The sequence below is a fragment of the Loxodonta africana genome, chromosome 26, assembly GCF_030014295.1.
Source record: "Loxodonta africana isolate mLoxAfr1 chromosome 26, mLoxAfr1.hap2, whole genome shotgun sequence".
Classification (NCBI taxonomy): domain Eukaryota; kingdom Metazoa; phylum Chordata; class Mammalia; order Proboscidea; family Elephantidae; genus Loxodonta; species Loxodonta africana.
The window spans coordinates 4,896,317-4,913,146 of record NC_087367.1 but is presented as its reverse complement, the minus strand read 5'-3'; positions in this window follow the sequence as shown (position 1 = coordinate 4,913,146).

The following is a 16,830-nucleotide window of genomic DNA, read 5'->3' as shown; positions in this document are numbered from 1 at the left end:
TAAGGAAACGACATTATTGAACATTTTGTCTATTTAAAGATTTACACTTTGACTGGGTGCAGAAAAAAACATTATGCTGTGTAATCATCTTTTAGCCAGGAGGTCTTGAAAATTTAAGGAGAAATTTGTGATGGCAAATCTGTGCCGAAAGTAATGGCTAGTGTCCTTCTTAATTGATCGTTTGGCAAATATTTCATTGTCTGAATGCAAGATGGGAAAAAAAAATATAGAGACTTATGTCTTCTCTGTTTATCAATACAAATTTTATGCTTATTAAATTCTTTGGAAAACATAAGAAAAATAACACTTATATCATGGCATTTTTTAACTGATATTTACTTAACTGCACATGTTTTGGTTTATAAAGGTAGTAATGCCATATGTTTTTATTTTCCATTAGGGGTATCAAGCATTCAACCCTTCTGCATGGTTCAAGTACTATCACTTTTTTCCCCTGGTGCTAGGACAGCAGGGCCTCATAGGCCTTGGTAAAATTACAGTTCCAAACAGAGCATGACTTTATACTAAGGTTGTTTGCTAGCTTCTTTATTCATAATTTCTTTAAATTACCTTCTCCAAAAACAAATCATTAAAATATTATTTTATATTTGGTAGAATGCTAGTCCATCTTTTGTACCTAGTGGTTAAGTGCTATGGCTGCTAACCAAAATCTCGGCAGGTCAAATCCCCCAGGTGCTCCTTGGAGACTGTGGGGCAGCTCTACTCCGTCCTGTAGGGTCGCTATGAGTGAAAAGCTCAGCAGGTCAAATCCACCAGGTGCTCCTTGGAGACTGTGGGGCAGCTCTACTCCGTCCTATAGGGTCGCTATGAGTGGGCATTGACTGGACGGCAACGGGTTTTGGGTTTTGGTACTTGATTTCGTCTATTAATACATATCATGTTGAATGGATTTTATGCTTAGTCCTGCTTCAAGATACAGCCAATACTACTTTCTCCATTAGCTTTTTTCCAGATACAGTGACCTACAATGATTTCACCTTTCCCTGAAATATTTTGGCTCTTTTAAATACTGTCTTCTATGAGCCAGAATTGACTTGATGGTAACACGTTTTGTTTTGGTTTGCCTGTTCTCTAATGCTTATGTGTATATGTGCTATTCTTTCAAGTAGAAATGCTTTGGTTATCTAACGATGCTTAACAAATTGCAAACTTGGTGGCAGCAACCAGTAACAATTATTTATTCTTCTCATCTCCTATTATTGTGGGGTGATTGGCCATAGCTGGGTGGCTCCTGAATGGGGGTCTGTCATGAAATTGTCACTTCAGAAGCTACCTCACTCACACGTCCAGAGATTGATGCTTGCTAGAACCACAGCGGGGGCTCTCAGCCAGATCACCGAGTTATGGCTTCTTCCTTGATGTGAACTTCCACACAGCATGACAGCTATTCCAAGGAACGACTCTCAGGAGAAGAAGACAGATGATAGCCATGCTACATTCGTGACCCAGCCTCAGGACTCACACAGCTAGACCTCATTTTAAAGTGATTTTTAGCATCATCTCTCTACCCCAGAAGCCCCTGCCCCGCACCGATCCAATTGTCCTGTTATCAAAAAGGGGAAAAATTAAAAATGCTCAGTAATAGATCGATGTAGCAAAAGTTTTAATTTCTGTTATTATAGTTGCCAAATGCTTGTGTTACTTTTTGGACCCCTGTAATTTTTCAAGTTAACATGTTTAATTAATAAGGAGATACTTTTTAATGAAATTTAATTAGGTATTTTACTTTACTCAATTTTAATAATTAAAAGAGAGAAGTTAGCAGAATTGAACCACTTTATCAAGCAGATGCCAGGCACATTTTTTAACAAGGTTGTATAGATTTTGTCAAAATGTAACAGAAAACTGTGCTCAGAACTATACCAGGGAATGAGATTTAATATTCAGAATAATGTAATTCACCAGAAATCAAGGGGCTGAATCTTGTTGCACTGCAGTTTAAGTTATTTAATTGGCTTTCAAATATTAAGTAGGTTTGTTTTTAATTTAAATTACTTGCAAGAAAAAGTACTTTCCATTTTGCTCAAGGCCCTCACATACAGTTGTGTGAGTTGATGACAGCTCGCGGGCTCCTGGTTCAGAGGCTGAGTAGAGACTAAAGTTCAGCCTGTGCTCTGTTTGCCAAGGCATCCGCTCTTGACACCAGGCTTCCCAGACAATGTGGGGAGCTCTTTTGTTTGCATAATGATGCCATATGGGTTAGTAGAGTCCCTGGTTAAGAGACGTGATGTTATAGAAACCTTCTTTAAAGGAAAGCAAGGTAGCATGGTGTCTTAGTCATCTAGTGTGGCTATAACAGAAATACCGCAAGTGGACGGCTCCAACAAGCAGAATTTTATTCTTTCGCAGTCTAGAAGGCTAGAAGTCCAAGTTCAGGGTGTCAACTCTAGAGGACAGCTTTCTCTCTCAGCTCTGAAGGAAGGTCCTTGACATCAATCTTCTCTTGGTCTAGGAGCTTCTCCACACTGGAACCTTGGGTGCAAAGCACACATTTTGCTCCCAGTGCTGCTGTCTTGGTGGTATGAGGTCCCCCTGTCTCTCTGCTTGCTTCTCTCTTTTATATCTCAAAAGAGATTGGCTTAAGGTGCAATCCAATCTTGTACATTGAGTCTTATCAGCATAACTGCCACTAATCCCACCTCATTACACCACAGGGACAGGATTTACAATACATAGGGAAATCACATCAGATGACAAACGGTGCACAGTCATACAATACTGGGAATCATGGCCTAGCCAACCTGACAGATATTTTGGGGGGACACAATTTAATCCATGACATATGGTATAATGGAAAGGCTGCTATTGGTTTGACATGAAAACAGATGTAGTTTGAATTCTGTCTGTAACTTTGTATTGTGACTTTAAGAAATCAATGTAATTTTGCTGAATCTCAATTTTCTCGCATATGAAATGGAAATGACAATTCCTATCTTGCAGAGTTGATGTGTGGAATGGAATTAATATGTGAGAAGCATGGAACACAGTGTCTGAAAGAGCAGAAAGTCCTAAAACAGCATCCCTCATAATTTTGTCTCAGGGTCTTAACCCTTAGTTTTGTGTTAGTTTGTTTTTTTAATACCTACAGAGCTCTGCAGTTCTATTTCAGGTAGTTAATTATATAGCTCACTGGTTAAAGTCACAGTAGGAATCATAAAGGAAAGCAATATGTTATAATTCAGTTCAGAAAAAATGCTCCAGAACAAAGTATTCCTCGACATACATGAAGAATCAGTAGGCTTTGGGTTTTCAAAACTTAGCTTTCTAATTTTCCATATAGTTCTCAAAATATAAGTCCCTGACACAGAATGAATTGTCTTCCTAAGATCACATGCCTTGACAACCTCCTTCTGGCAAGAGCCCGCACCCAGGAGCAGGACCCAGTCAAACCCTGGCTCTCCCTCAATTCTTGAAAAAGCCATGGTCTGCTACAAATAAAACAGATTAATTAGAACTGAATCTGGGTTTGTGCTGATAAGACTCATGGCTAAAAACAAAGGTGAAGCTGTAAGAAAGAAAAAAGCTGACAAAATTCATGTATCTGCCACATACAGGTAAAAAATCCCAAAGGTGTGTTTAGAACACAAATCTGTCTACATCCCTCCATTTTTCAACTGTGTACCTCAAATTGGTAAAGTAGAGGGCCAGTGAAAAAGAGGAAGACCCTTGAGGAGATGGGTTGACACAGTGGCTGCAACAATGGGCTGAGGCATAACGATTGTGAGGATGGCTCAGGGCCGAGCAGTGTTTCGTTCTGTTGTACACAGGGTCACTGTGAGTCGGCACCAAACAATAACAACAACCTCGAATTATCCCTTTTGGTTTCAAATATTAATTAATTAGAATTATTTCACAATGGAAAATGTCATGGCTATCTTTTTTTCCTATAAACAAGATGTGATTTAATATATATTCTTCAGACAAATTACAAGTATGTTGCATATATTTCAATTTTAGTGCTTGCAGGTACAACCCAATAAACTCAAGGATCTTACCAAGGCCTATAAAGGCCTTGCTTTCCATCTCTTATGTAGATCTCTATGAGTGTTTCCTTTGATCTTTATATTGCAGCCATGCTAATCTTCTTTTAGTTCTTCAAAACTAGGAAGCTATGTCCAGCCTTTGGATCTTTGCACAGTCTGCTCTCTCTTCCATTAATGATCTTACACTTTGAGTGCATTACGGCCCAGCTTAAATTCCCTTCATGGAGAGGCGTTCTCTGACCATCCACAGAATCAAGTATCCCAGCCTTTGTATGCTTTTGTCATAACTCTCATTACAAATGGAAATCATTTCTTTTTCATTGGTTTTAACTTAGTTGTATTTTCTAGATTTTTCCTATGAATATTGGATAAGATAGAGAGAGAGATAAATAGATACCTACAAAGATAGATACAGAGATACCTAGGTAGCTGGGGAGGATAGAGATAGGTAGACAATATAGGTAGGTAGATGGGAGAGAGAGAGACGGAGAGAGAGACGGAGAAAAAGATGGAGGGCGGGGGAGGGAGGCGGAGGAGAGAAGATTGGTTTTAGCCGTGTATGCCTGTATGTCTTTGGCACGTATCTCCTTTTGCTACCATGTTTTTTGTGAAATTCAACATCTCAAATGTCTGATTTCTCATGCCAGACACTTTACCAAGTCCAGCGAGACACGGTATTTACCCTCAAGTTCCTCACAGTCATATCAAAGATAGAAAGATAGAAGAAATAATTGCACATATTTTTATTTGTGCAATAAATCCAAGAATATGTGATATAGAAGCAGCAGAGAGAAGGGTGTCTTGACTGGAAGAAAGTGCTATTTTCCAGATAACTTCCTCCTTCCCCTGCTTCTTTCCCTATATGAAGACAGGGTATAAAAAGAGAAAAAAAGGAAAGAGAAAGAAAAACTGTTGCTCTTGAGTTAATTCTGACTCATGGAGACCCCACTTGTCTGAGCAGAACTGTGTTCCGTAGGGTTTTCAAAGGCTGTGATTGTTGGGAAGTAGATTGACAGGACTTTCTTCCAAGGTACCTCTGGATGGATTCAAAACAACCAACCTTTCAGGTAGTAGCTGATCAATGAGTTGCTTCTGCCAACCATGGACTCTTATAAATGGGAAGGGTATAGCTTACGTGGCTTAAGGAGAAAAGATGGGCTCTGATCACTGGGTGGTGTATCTTGTACACTTGATGTGACTATTCGCTAGCACGCCTACTGGAAGTCTGCAGTTGGTATAACACCAAGTCTTTTCCTTCAACTCAGCAATACACCAGATTTGCCACTGAGTGACCTCAGCTACATCTTTCTCATAAATGCCGCAGGCTCTGCTGAGTTCCCATAAAACTCTCATTGGATCTCTTTAGACGGATACTTGTTGCCTTCAACCAGAGTCGTCTATTAATGGGCCTCCTCTACCATGCCGCCATTAATATCCCACACTGAAACTACGGTTAGCCAAGATAGCCGAGCTTTACTGTAGCTGGCCATCTGACTGGTCAAGAGCAGCCTTTCAGGGGCCAGTTTCTAGCGTCCAAATGAGATGTCAAGAAAACCCTTATTTACTGATGAGTCTCTCCCTCTCTAGTCTTTATAATCACAGTTTTAAGCTTCAAAATTCAAGACTCACATTTTGAATCTTTGTAAAAAATTAAAAGGAATTATGGATCACAGAACTATTTGTTGAGAAGACTTAAGGGCAAATAATCTTATTGTTATACAAACTTTCTTAATTCAAAACTAAGCCACTGTATTTTTTACGCAAATAATGCATGCTTTCTATATTTTTATATTCTATATTTCTATATTCTATATTTATTTTCTATTTTTTTTCTATATTGTTTGCCAACCATGCCCTCCCCCCACAAGGTATTTTTGTAAGCACACTATGCTAATTATTTTACAGTAACATTAAAAAAAAAAAAAGAATAGCTGCCCTTATGAAAGTACTTCTCAGGAATGGTGCAACTTTCAAATAAATGCAGAAGGTGTGTGTTATTTGCATAAAATACAGTTATTATTGTCTTCTATGAGATAGAAAAGAGGTTAGAGAAAAGAATAAAAACTTGCCATAATAAACAGGGTTCAAAATATGAAGATGCAGAATTTCATTATTGTGAAATTACTGAAATGACCAGGGCAAACCTTTGCAGTGAGCCCATCAGACGTTCTAAACTCCCTTCTTCACAATCCAAACCCCTCTTTGTCCTGGCTGCAGTTCGCCATGACCTGATGGCAGTTGTCCACTCTGGGAACAAATACCAATGGGGACATTTACGGGCCTCATGGCCAGCTGGAAACACAGGACAGGAACAATAGTGCTAGGAATCTCCTGGTCAGTCAGCTCCCAGTTAGAGTTGCTAGATAAAATACAGGTTAAATTTGAATTTCAGATCTTTTTTATTATTATAAGTGTGTCACAAATGTTGTATAGATATACGTACGTTAAATACTTATTTGTTGTTTAGCTGAAATTCAAACTTAATAGGGTGCCCTGTGTTTTTATGTGCTGAATCTGGCAACTCAATTCATTAACCCACGAAGGAGGTTGAGGCTGGAGAACACTGAAGACCAAGGATGCCTATGCCTTGTGTTTCCCAAGACAGTGTCTCCTGCCTTGCTCTCCTTCTCAACCCCACCCCTAAAAATAAGAATATTGGCCTCCCTCCAACCCACATTCTAGGGCCTGGCAAGGAAAAGGACCCAATATCAATATATCTAATCCACGCCAATGCCATGAGCATTATACAGAGTTTTACATCATAGACAGTCTGGTGATTCCAGAAACACAAAGAGTGCTGCTGATAGAAGTTATTTTAAAATTAAAGCTAATTATGCTCCGTAGTTCTTTATATATTCTTTTATTGAAAGAGAGCAGAAGGCCCTTCAAGTCACTCAGCAGTTTAACATCAAGATTTTATTCAGTCTCCTAAAATGTAATCTTAACTGCAGCCCCGAGATAACCACAAAGCCTGTAAACCCTATCTATTGTAGAAAATAGTGTGTTCATCTAAGCTGGAGACGCTCACTAGCCTTGCAGTAATCAGCCGACCACCCTGTGAATGACCTCACCACACACAAACACACACACACACGCACGCATGCACCCACACAGTGTGACTCCTTCTCCTAGTCAGAAAGCGTTTGAATCTTTGTTCTAACTTTCTTCTTAAAGAACTACTTAAATAATGCTTAAAATATTACCTAATTCTTATTCACAGTACATACAGTATATGTGAAACTCCATCTTTCACATAGGACTTAGAGCTAAAATGGAAAAATAAGTTAAATATATGTAAAACCGAACCCATTGCTGTCGATTGATTCTGACTCATAACGACACTATAGGATGGACTGGAATTGCCCCGTAGAGTTTCTAAGGGCAGTTAGTGGGTTTTAACTGCTAACCTTTTGGTTACAGCCAAGCTCTTAAACACTGTGCCACCAGGGCTCTCTCTCTAATATATATAGTTACATGTATATATCCTTATTTCATCCCTTGCTTCTCTCTCTCTCTCTCCATCTTCCCATAGCCCTCTGGGGCTGGAAATTGTTTTTTATTTTAATTCTCCTTAGTTGTGGCTTCCTTCTGTAGGAGAGCTAGTCCTGGTATCATAAGCAAAATGGGTATCTTGTCTACATTATGGGTCAGACTTTGAAATGAGTCTTTATTACCTGACCCTAAAAAAAAACCCACCTAGATATCCTAAAAATGTAAGAAAGGGGCACAGGGGGAAACTTGGAATATCTACCCAAGGACAATAATTGCACTACATTTTTCTATACATTCATTCTTTAATAAACCCTATGAGCTCGGCTGCTAAGCAGAAGGTTGGCAGTTCAAATCTACCAGCCACTCCTTGGAAATCCCATTGGGCAGTTCTGCTCTGTCCGATAGGGTCCCTATGAGTCAGAATCGACTTGACAGCAATGGGTTTATTCCTTTATTTAATAAATACAAATTTTCTCCAAAGTTAATGGGTGCTTGAGGCAGAAAACAGCCAATATCATAAATTCACAAAGGCACATAAGAAAATCACATTAATAATTTGAAAATAGCACCACGGTCACATTATCAAGAAAGAAAGGAATATGCCTATTTGTAAAGCTTTAAAGAAAGAGCACATTGCCTAACTGGTAGCGGTGTATTTCTTGACTGCAGCTTAAACCTCCTTGATGCTTTGTGGACTAAGAAATAAATGTTTGAAAACTATCTTTCAAGACCTAATCCTTTTTTATACAGAAAGATGTTAGTATTCAATAATACAAACATCTTTAAAACAAAATCCGCCACATCTTTTCTGTCACTACTGAGGCTACCTTGAGAACCCGTGCCCTTATTCTGATGAGTAAGAGTCAGAGTCATAAATAAAATCATCAAAGAGGAAAAAGAGAGAAGCAAAGGTTTAATCATGATGCCCTGAACAGCTGTACCAATTCCAAAACTTTTCTCAATGTATCCAAAGGAGAGTCTCATTACAAGACAAATGATTCTGGGAAGATAAGTGGATTTTAAAACAATTTCAGGAAACAATATACAATTAAACTACGGAATGTATTTCCTCTGCATGAGTGATACACAACACATAATGAGGTAAGAGTTGCAAACATTTCAGACTTTTTTTTTTTTTTTTAACCATTTAAGTGTTCCAGAGGTTAAAATTAGTTTGGAAAAACGTCTACTCCATCTCTTAAAATTTGTAGTCACTGGCTTTGAGAAGAAAAAAATATTCCTTCAGGGCTAGGCATTGAGCCATACACCACCAGTCATGACGAATCGCTTTCTCAACTGTTGTCCCTTCTTAGGTTCAGGCAAAGGGAAAGAGAATCCAACTGGTGAATCAGGTGAGTAGAATTAACACAAGTATTTGAACTTTGTCCTTCGATGACTTTTGACTGCAAGTGAAAGTGCATTTTGCAGATATGAAGAGTCTTGCTGAGCCTCTATCCCCTCCACATGTCTTTGCAGGGATTCACTTATTCAACAAACATATATTGAGTGAATACTTTTATATGGATAAGGAATGCAAGAGTGAACAGGCAGCAAATGTCCTCTGCAGTCATGGAGTTCCCAATCCACTGGGAGGCATAGACAGTAACCTGAAAATTAAAGAAGAAGGAAGACAGCGCAGTGGGTGGGTAGCAGGAGGATGCTCTGGAAGCAGTTTTAAACAAGATGGAAAAGGAATTCCACACTGAGAAACGGACTTTTGAAAAAACAGTTGAAGGAGGTGAGAGAGGAAGTCACGGTGACATCTAAGGGAAGCACTTCCCTGACAGAGGGAACCAACCCATTGCTGTTGAGTTGATTCCGACTCATAGCAACTCTATAGGACAGAGTAGAACTGCCCTGTAGAGTTTCCTAGGAGCACCTGGTGGATTTGAACTGCTGACCTTTCGGTTAGCTGCTGTAGCACCAAACCACTGTGCCACCAGGGTTTCCGACAGAGGGAACAGCAGGTGCAAAATCCTCGAGATGGCGTGTGCCAAATATTGGAGAGGGTGTGAAACCTGGGGTCCCATACGTTGGTAAAGATCTTTCATTTCTTTATGAAACTAAGTAAGTGTCTAGCCTGTAACTCAGCAATTCTAACCCAAGATACTTACCAGCAGAAACAAAGTCATATGTACACACAAAAAAATTGTACCAGAATGTTCAGAGCAACTTTACTTATGATAGTTCAGAACTGGAGACAAACTACATGCCCGTCAACTGGCAGATACGTTAAAAATATACAATGAAATGCTACACAGCAATTAAGTGAAACAAACTATTGATGAAAGCAAAAACATGAATGAAACTAGAAGACCTTATGCTGAGTGAAAAAGAGAGGGTTATTCAATTAGCTCAGAAAAGCAACTGATTCGAATCCTTAATTATATCTGCAAACCTGTTCGTGTATCCTGTATAAGAGTGAGATCTCATGGTATTCAGAGGTCCTGCCACATGCAAGCGGAGGGAATAAACGGGGCCTGTGTGTACATCAGGGGGTAGCGATTTGGGGGTCCATCTTAGAATTCTGCCTACCACGTGAAGTATTCCAGAACAATTGATTTATCCGTTTTCCTGTGAATGAACATTTCAGTTTCCCTTTTGGGGCTGTTACGAATAAAGCTACTGTGAACGTCCAAGTACAGGTTTTCATGTGAACGTGTGTTTTCTTTTCTCTTGGTAAATATCTAGGAGTAGAATTGCTGGGTCATAGACAAGGCATATCTAGCTTTCCAAGAACTTTCCCAACAGTTTTCCGAAGTGATCGAATCACTTTATACTCCCGCCAGCAATGTCTGAGCGCTCGGACTGCTTTACCTCTTCACCATGATTCAATATTGCTGGTTTCAAAGCTTTGCTAGTCTGATGAGTGAGAAGTGGTTTCCTGTGGTCGTTTTTATCTGTTTGTTCTCATGACTAATGATGTTGAGTATCTCATCATCCTATGCTTCTTGGACATCCAAATTTGTTTTTTTTTTTCTATTTTTTATTGTTGTCAAAGTTTATATGTATATAATAGGACATTTGCCGATTCATGGTCCATGTTCAGGAATCCCAGCCTCAGTGCTGTGCGGGTTGGGAAGGAGGAGATCTTTGGTAATAGAGAGAAATACTTTCTTACCTTGTCATCAGGTTAGTACTTGCTACAGCTTTGGGCCAGGTGTTTTGCCTCTTGCACTAGTTTCCAGAGTCCTGAATTCCTTGGCTCCACCCCATTACTGTTCTATTTTGTTTCTTTTTTCTTTAGTTGTTGTAAGTGGGATTGAGATTCTCAACTGCATACGTGGCCATCTTGGGGAGGAGTGTCCTTTGAATATTTTCTTCTAAAATATCTTCCAAGTTTTTTTTTACCAGCAATTTAAATTGGATTGTTTACCTTTTTATTACTGAGTTGTGGGGTTCTTTTTATATTCTTAATGTCCTTTGTCAAATATATTAATTATAAATATCTTTTCCCAGCCTATGTTTTGCCGGTCATTTTCTTGATGGTGTATTTTGACAAATAGATACTTTTAATTTCATATAAATCCAATTTATCAGTTCCTTTTTCTTTTAAATGTAGTGGGGAGTTTTGTGGGTTCTGGCTAAGAATCATTTGCCTACCCCGAAGTTGTAAAGATTCACTCCTGTGTTTTCTTCTATATTGTTTACAGCTTTAACTTTCCATTTTAGTCCATTATCTAGCTTGAACTAATATTTTATATGATGAGATTAGTGATCAAGATTCCTTTTATATCCAGTTGTTACAGGGAACAACTGAAAACCACAACCTAACCAACGTGACACGTAAAATTAGCCATTAGACACCCTGTCTCACTACACTATCTTCTAATATGATTTTACCTATTCCTATGACTTTAAATAAAAGCTATATACAGATAATACATAAATTTATGTCTCCGCTTTAGGCCTCTACCCTCGGCCTCCAGATAAACCAATCCAGTATCTTACTGGGCACTGTCCATTGACAGACCTGCTCTCCCCATATGAATTTTCTTCATCTGAATAAATATTATCAGTATGTACCCACAACCCTAGAAATTATCCTTAACTGGTTTCTATCCTCCTCAGCCAATATCAGTAAACCTCACCAATTCTTTCTCCAAACTCATGTCAAAACAACCACTTTTTAAGATCTGCTCTGTGATCACTTCCATACAGACCATAATGACCTGTCACCTGGATTACTACAGCAGCCTTTTGACTCTGCTGTCTTCTTCACCTTTGCCCTCCTCCAATGCAACTCTCTCAAAGCAGCAGGAGTGAGCATCTCAAAATATGTATTGGACTACCTAAGATGCCTGCCTAAAACTCTTCAACAACTTTTGCTCAATGCACTAAATAAATAAGTATTGAGCATCTTTTATGTGTCAAGCATTGTCCAAATCACCAGGGATATATGGTAGTTACAAAAAGACATGGTTCCTAACTACATAAAATTTACAGTCATCCAATGATCACAGCAGACACGCACACATACACACGTGATTGTAAAATTACCTTTGAAAGTTCTACCGAAGAATAACAGTGCTCTATATATCTTAAGAGGGGAATTTGATATGGTCAGAAAAGAAAAGAAGGGTCTTTGTGATACAGATTTTTTAGTTGAAATCTGAGGTATGAGCACATATGATCTAAAATAGTGGGTCCCTGCAGGAAACACTATGTGTGTAAATGGCAGGCTGAGGGCATGAGGAGGCATGGCAAGGATAAGGGGATGAAAGGACAGATGGCCGGGACAGAAAGCAAAAGGGACTGAGATGAGCATGAGTGTGAAAGGGACAAGCCAGAGACTTGCAGGCCTTGCTAAGCCTTGTCTTTCTCCTCCCTGAGATAACAGAGAGCCATCTGAGAATGATCACTGTAGCCACACCGTGGGGAATATATTGAGATGTGAACACAGTAGATACAAATAGGGTAGATTTAAGGTTTTAATAGTGACTTAGAGAAAGTGGGATGGCAGCTCTTCCCTGCTTCAGGGCCCTTATACATTCTGCTTGGAACAATTTCCTCCTTGCTCCAACTCATTTGTCAGGCCTTGGTCTTAATGTCTCCTCTGAAACGGAGGCCTTCCCTGACCACGCTAAGAAAATCAGTTCTCATTTGCACGCATTATTCTCTATCACCATGCTTGTTTCCTTTCTAGCACTTTCACCTTCTGTAATTATCACTTCATGTTTGCGTGTTCATTCCTATGTCCAACGCTGGAATGCATGTACCAGGAGAGCAGGGACCATGTCTCTCTCTTTTTTGCCAGCTTACCGGTCATTAGAACATGCGTCAGTGGCTGCATGATTGTACTCAGCAAATATTAATCAAATAAAGAAATCATCCTCACGATGATATTAGCTCTTCTCTTTTTGATATGTGCAACTTAGCTCAAACATGTTCAATTAAACTTTCTTTCAACAACTCTTTCATGTCTACTGCGTGTCAGGTGCTGTGCAAGATGTTAGGGGTTAAAAAAAAAAAAGCCTTCCCACACTGTGGGACATGTAGCATAGGTTTAGAACAAGGGTTCTGGAGCAAGGCTGCTTGGGTTTGTTGTTTTGTTGTGAGCTGCCATGTCGATTCCAATTCATAGTGACCCTAGAAGACAGAGTAGAGCTGTCCCGTAGGGTTTTCTAGGCTGTAATCTTCACGGGAGCAGAACGTTCTTTTCTTCCGAGGGACAGTTGGTGGTTCAAACCGCACCGCTCTCGGTTAGCAGCCAAGCGTTTAACACTGCGCGAACCTCACGTATTCTGCCCTCTAGCTATGTGATGCTGGGCAGTTTACTGAGCATCTCTATACCTCAGTTTCTTCATCAGTCAGTGAAGAGAGTAACAGCCCCTCACAGCTTTCTGTGAGAATTAAAGGCAACAGTGCTGTTCAGCTATTGTTCATTCTCCTGGGCAAAGAAGAATTTTAAAAAATTAATAGTGTATTACAAATGCGCTATGTGTCAAGAACAAGAATTACGGGATATAGTTTATTATTTTGTAGGGAAGACTCCTGCTGTTTAGAGGAAAGTGAAAGAGAACTTGACTTCACCTCATACTGAGGCTGATCCTGCCAATGCTTGTTAAGTAGCTGAGTGAAGAGACTTGTGAGGTCTCAAGTAAAAACCCTGACATTATGGAAACAGAGTAGATACAAAGTGTGTGTATATGTGTGCAGTCATCTCATGTATCAGGCTTCATGTATACCTGCTGTAGGACTTAGCCACTGGTGAATATTGTGGTGTAGCAAACCGCTTCAAAGCTAAGTGGCTTAAAATGGCTGCCATTTATTCTGACGAATCTTGGGCCAGTGGGGGACCAGCTGATCCAGGCTGGGCTTGGCTGGGCAGCTGCACTCCTCATATCTCTGGGCTTTTCCGGCATGTCCTTGTCGTGGCAAGGTCAGAAGTGGAAGCTCACAGCGGAATCCCAGAGCCTGCAGCTCTGAAGGACACACTGTCACTACTGTGTCATTTTATTGACCTGAGAAAATCACAGGGCTGAACTCACAGAGGGGTGGAGAATAAACCCCACCCTTTTAAGGAAAGTACTACAAAGTCTTATGGCAAAGGGCTTGGATATAGGGAGGGATGGAGAATTGGGGCTTGGATTCTGAGAGGGAGGAAGAGTAATGCGATTTACCACTTCGTGTCAATTCTTGTTCTTCATTTTTCCTGTGTAGATACAGGAATGGAGCCCTGGTGGTGCGATGGTTAAGAGCTCAGGCTGCTAACCAAAAGGTCGGCAGTTTGAATCCACCAGCTGCTCCTTGGAAACCCTATGGGACAGTTCTACTCTGTAGTGTCACTATGAGTCAGAATCAACTCGAAGGCAATGGGTTTAGAGACAGGAACGCGAGTGTAGATTTGACAAAACAATATAGTTTTGATACAATACATACCAAGCTGTCCTGTGAGAATTGTAATCACAGACAGACTTTCAACTAAAATGGACAGGAACAATAAGGCAACAACTTTTTTCTTCTTTGAAACTTTAATAAAATAAATGTACGTATGTGACCAAATAAAGATATGGAACATCTTATGTAGTTTATTTTTACAGCTATCTGTTACTCCTTTTACAATATATTTCCTTCTTACACGTAGTAATTTTAGTAAGATAATGCCATTTTTCTCTTTTTTTCTCATCCCAGTTCAGGCTGTATGTCTTATAGGATTACTTCAGGCAGCCAAGTATTTTACAGTTTGATGGTGCCCTTTCAGGACCTTTGCTAACATAAAAGACACTTCTAGAATAATATGTATATTTTCTTGATTCTGTAGTTGCCTCGATTTCAGGCTTGGTTTTCCCAGTCTGTGTAAGGAAATCTTATGGAGTTTAGGAACTGAATCGTGTGCTGTGGCTTCAATCCTAAAATAGCTGTTTCCTTTTCTTTTCTTTTCATTAGAGAAGTATGATTTTTGTGGCATCTTCATGACAATTTGTATACTGAAATATCCCTAGCGATTAGCCAAATCGTAGTTCTCACTGACCACTAATATATTTCGTTAAACTCTATCTATGGAGAAAATTTCATTGCAAATCAACATAGTTTAATTGCTTATTCATTTGCAGTTACTTTTTAAAATTTATACATATGCAATGCATACAATTTTTATAAATGCATAAAAATAACAAAACATATCTTACATATTTTTATCATTATACTTTTCCTTTGTCATTTTCTGCTAGGCTTCACATTTTCTCTTCATTCCGCTGACATCAGCCCCAGGTCCCACCCCTAACCCATAAACTACATAGCCTGTGTATCCTGTTTTTTTCAGAAAATATGTGTGTGTGTATTTTACACAAAAATATAATAAATACAATGAACTGTACACACATATATAGATATGTATATTTTATTGTCATTGTTTTTGTAAAAATGAAATCATACAGTGTTTTTTTTTTAAATATCTTAATTTTCTCTCACAAATACTTTAAGAAATTTCTACCAGTAAATGATGATAGCAGTAATTCATTCTTTTTACTATCTGTTTAATGTCCTCTCATGTGGTTAGAGGTCCCTGCGTGGCACAGATGGTTTGCAATGGGCTGCTAACCTAAGGGTTGGCAGTTCAAACCCACCTAGTGGCACGACAGAAGAAAGGCCTGGTGACCTACTTCCGTAAAGATTGCAGCCAAGAAAATCCTACAGATGGGCTCTACTCTGTAACACACAGGACCAACAAGAGTTGAGATCCACTCAATGGTAACAGGTTATCGCGTGGAGGTACCACGGTGTATTCAACAGTTTTGATGGTTGTTCACTTTGTTTCCAGCTTTTTTATTGCTTTTGGCATTTGAAACAGTGTTGAAATAATCAACTTTGTTCTTATGACCTTAAATATTAGTGGTTTTCTTTTCAAGGGATGCTTCTCGGAAGGGACATGAATAGATTAAAGGGTAGATATATTTTGATTTAAACAACTCTTTACACACACACACCACCTTCAAAAGGTTGCACATTTGTAATTCTTAAGGCAGTTGTGAGAACACACCTTTCTTCGCACGCCTCCTGACACTCCTTGTTACCAACAGGGCTCTTTTTTTCTTTCTGTCAGTCACTGATGGGTATAAAGTGGCAACATCCTGTTACTCTTACTTACATTTTTCTGACTTCTGGTTAGAGAGAGTATCTTCTCATTTGTTTTTTTCCAAACTCTCTCTTAAATGTTTTTCTCAATTTTTCTATTTGGTCATTTGTTCTTTACTTTTTAATTTGTAAATTTTTTAGTGTCTTACCTTATTTAATGGTTTTTGGAATTAGTTTTTGACTATGACATTTTCTTCCTGAGAAATGCTCCCTATGTCAATGTTTTTATTACATAAGCCATATATTTCACATTAGAAGAAAAATCAATATTGTTATGCATTATAATCTCACATATATACTGGGATCTATTTTGAACACTCTATTCCATTGAATCCACTGATCAATCTATTAATAAGTTACATTCATTTTATTTATTATATCTTAATATCTAGCTTTATTATACACCTTCACTTTTTTCTTCCCAAATCTTTCTCATCAAATATTAGGCATTTATTTTTTCTTATGAATTTTAAAATAAATTTCTGCTTAGAAAAATGATTTTATTTTTCATCTTTATTGCAATTAGTGCTTAATAATTCTAATTCCAGCATCTTGATTAACCCAATACCTATTGCTGTCAAGCCAGTTCTAACTCATCAGGACCCTATAGGACAGAATAGATCTGCCCCATGGGGTTTCCAAGGCTGTGACTCTTACAGAAGCAGACTGCCACACCTTTCTCACTTGGAGCAGCTGTTGGGTTCAAACTGCCAATCGATCTTTTGGTTGCCAGACGAGCACTTAGCTGCTGCACCAA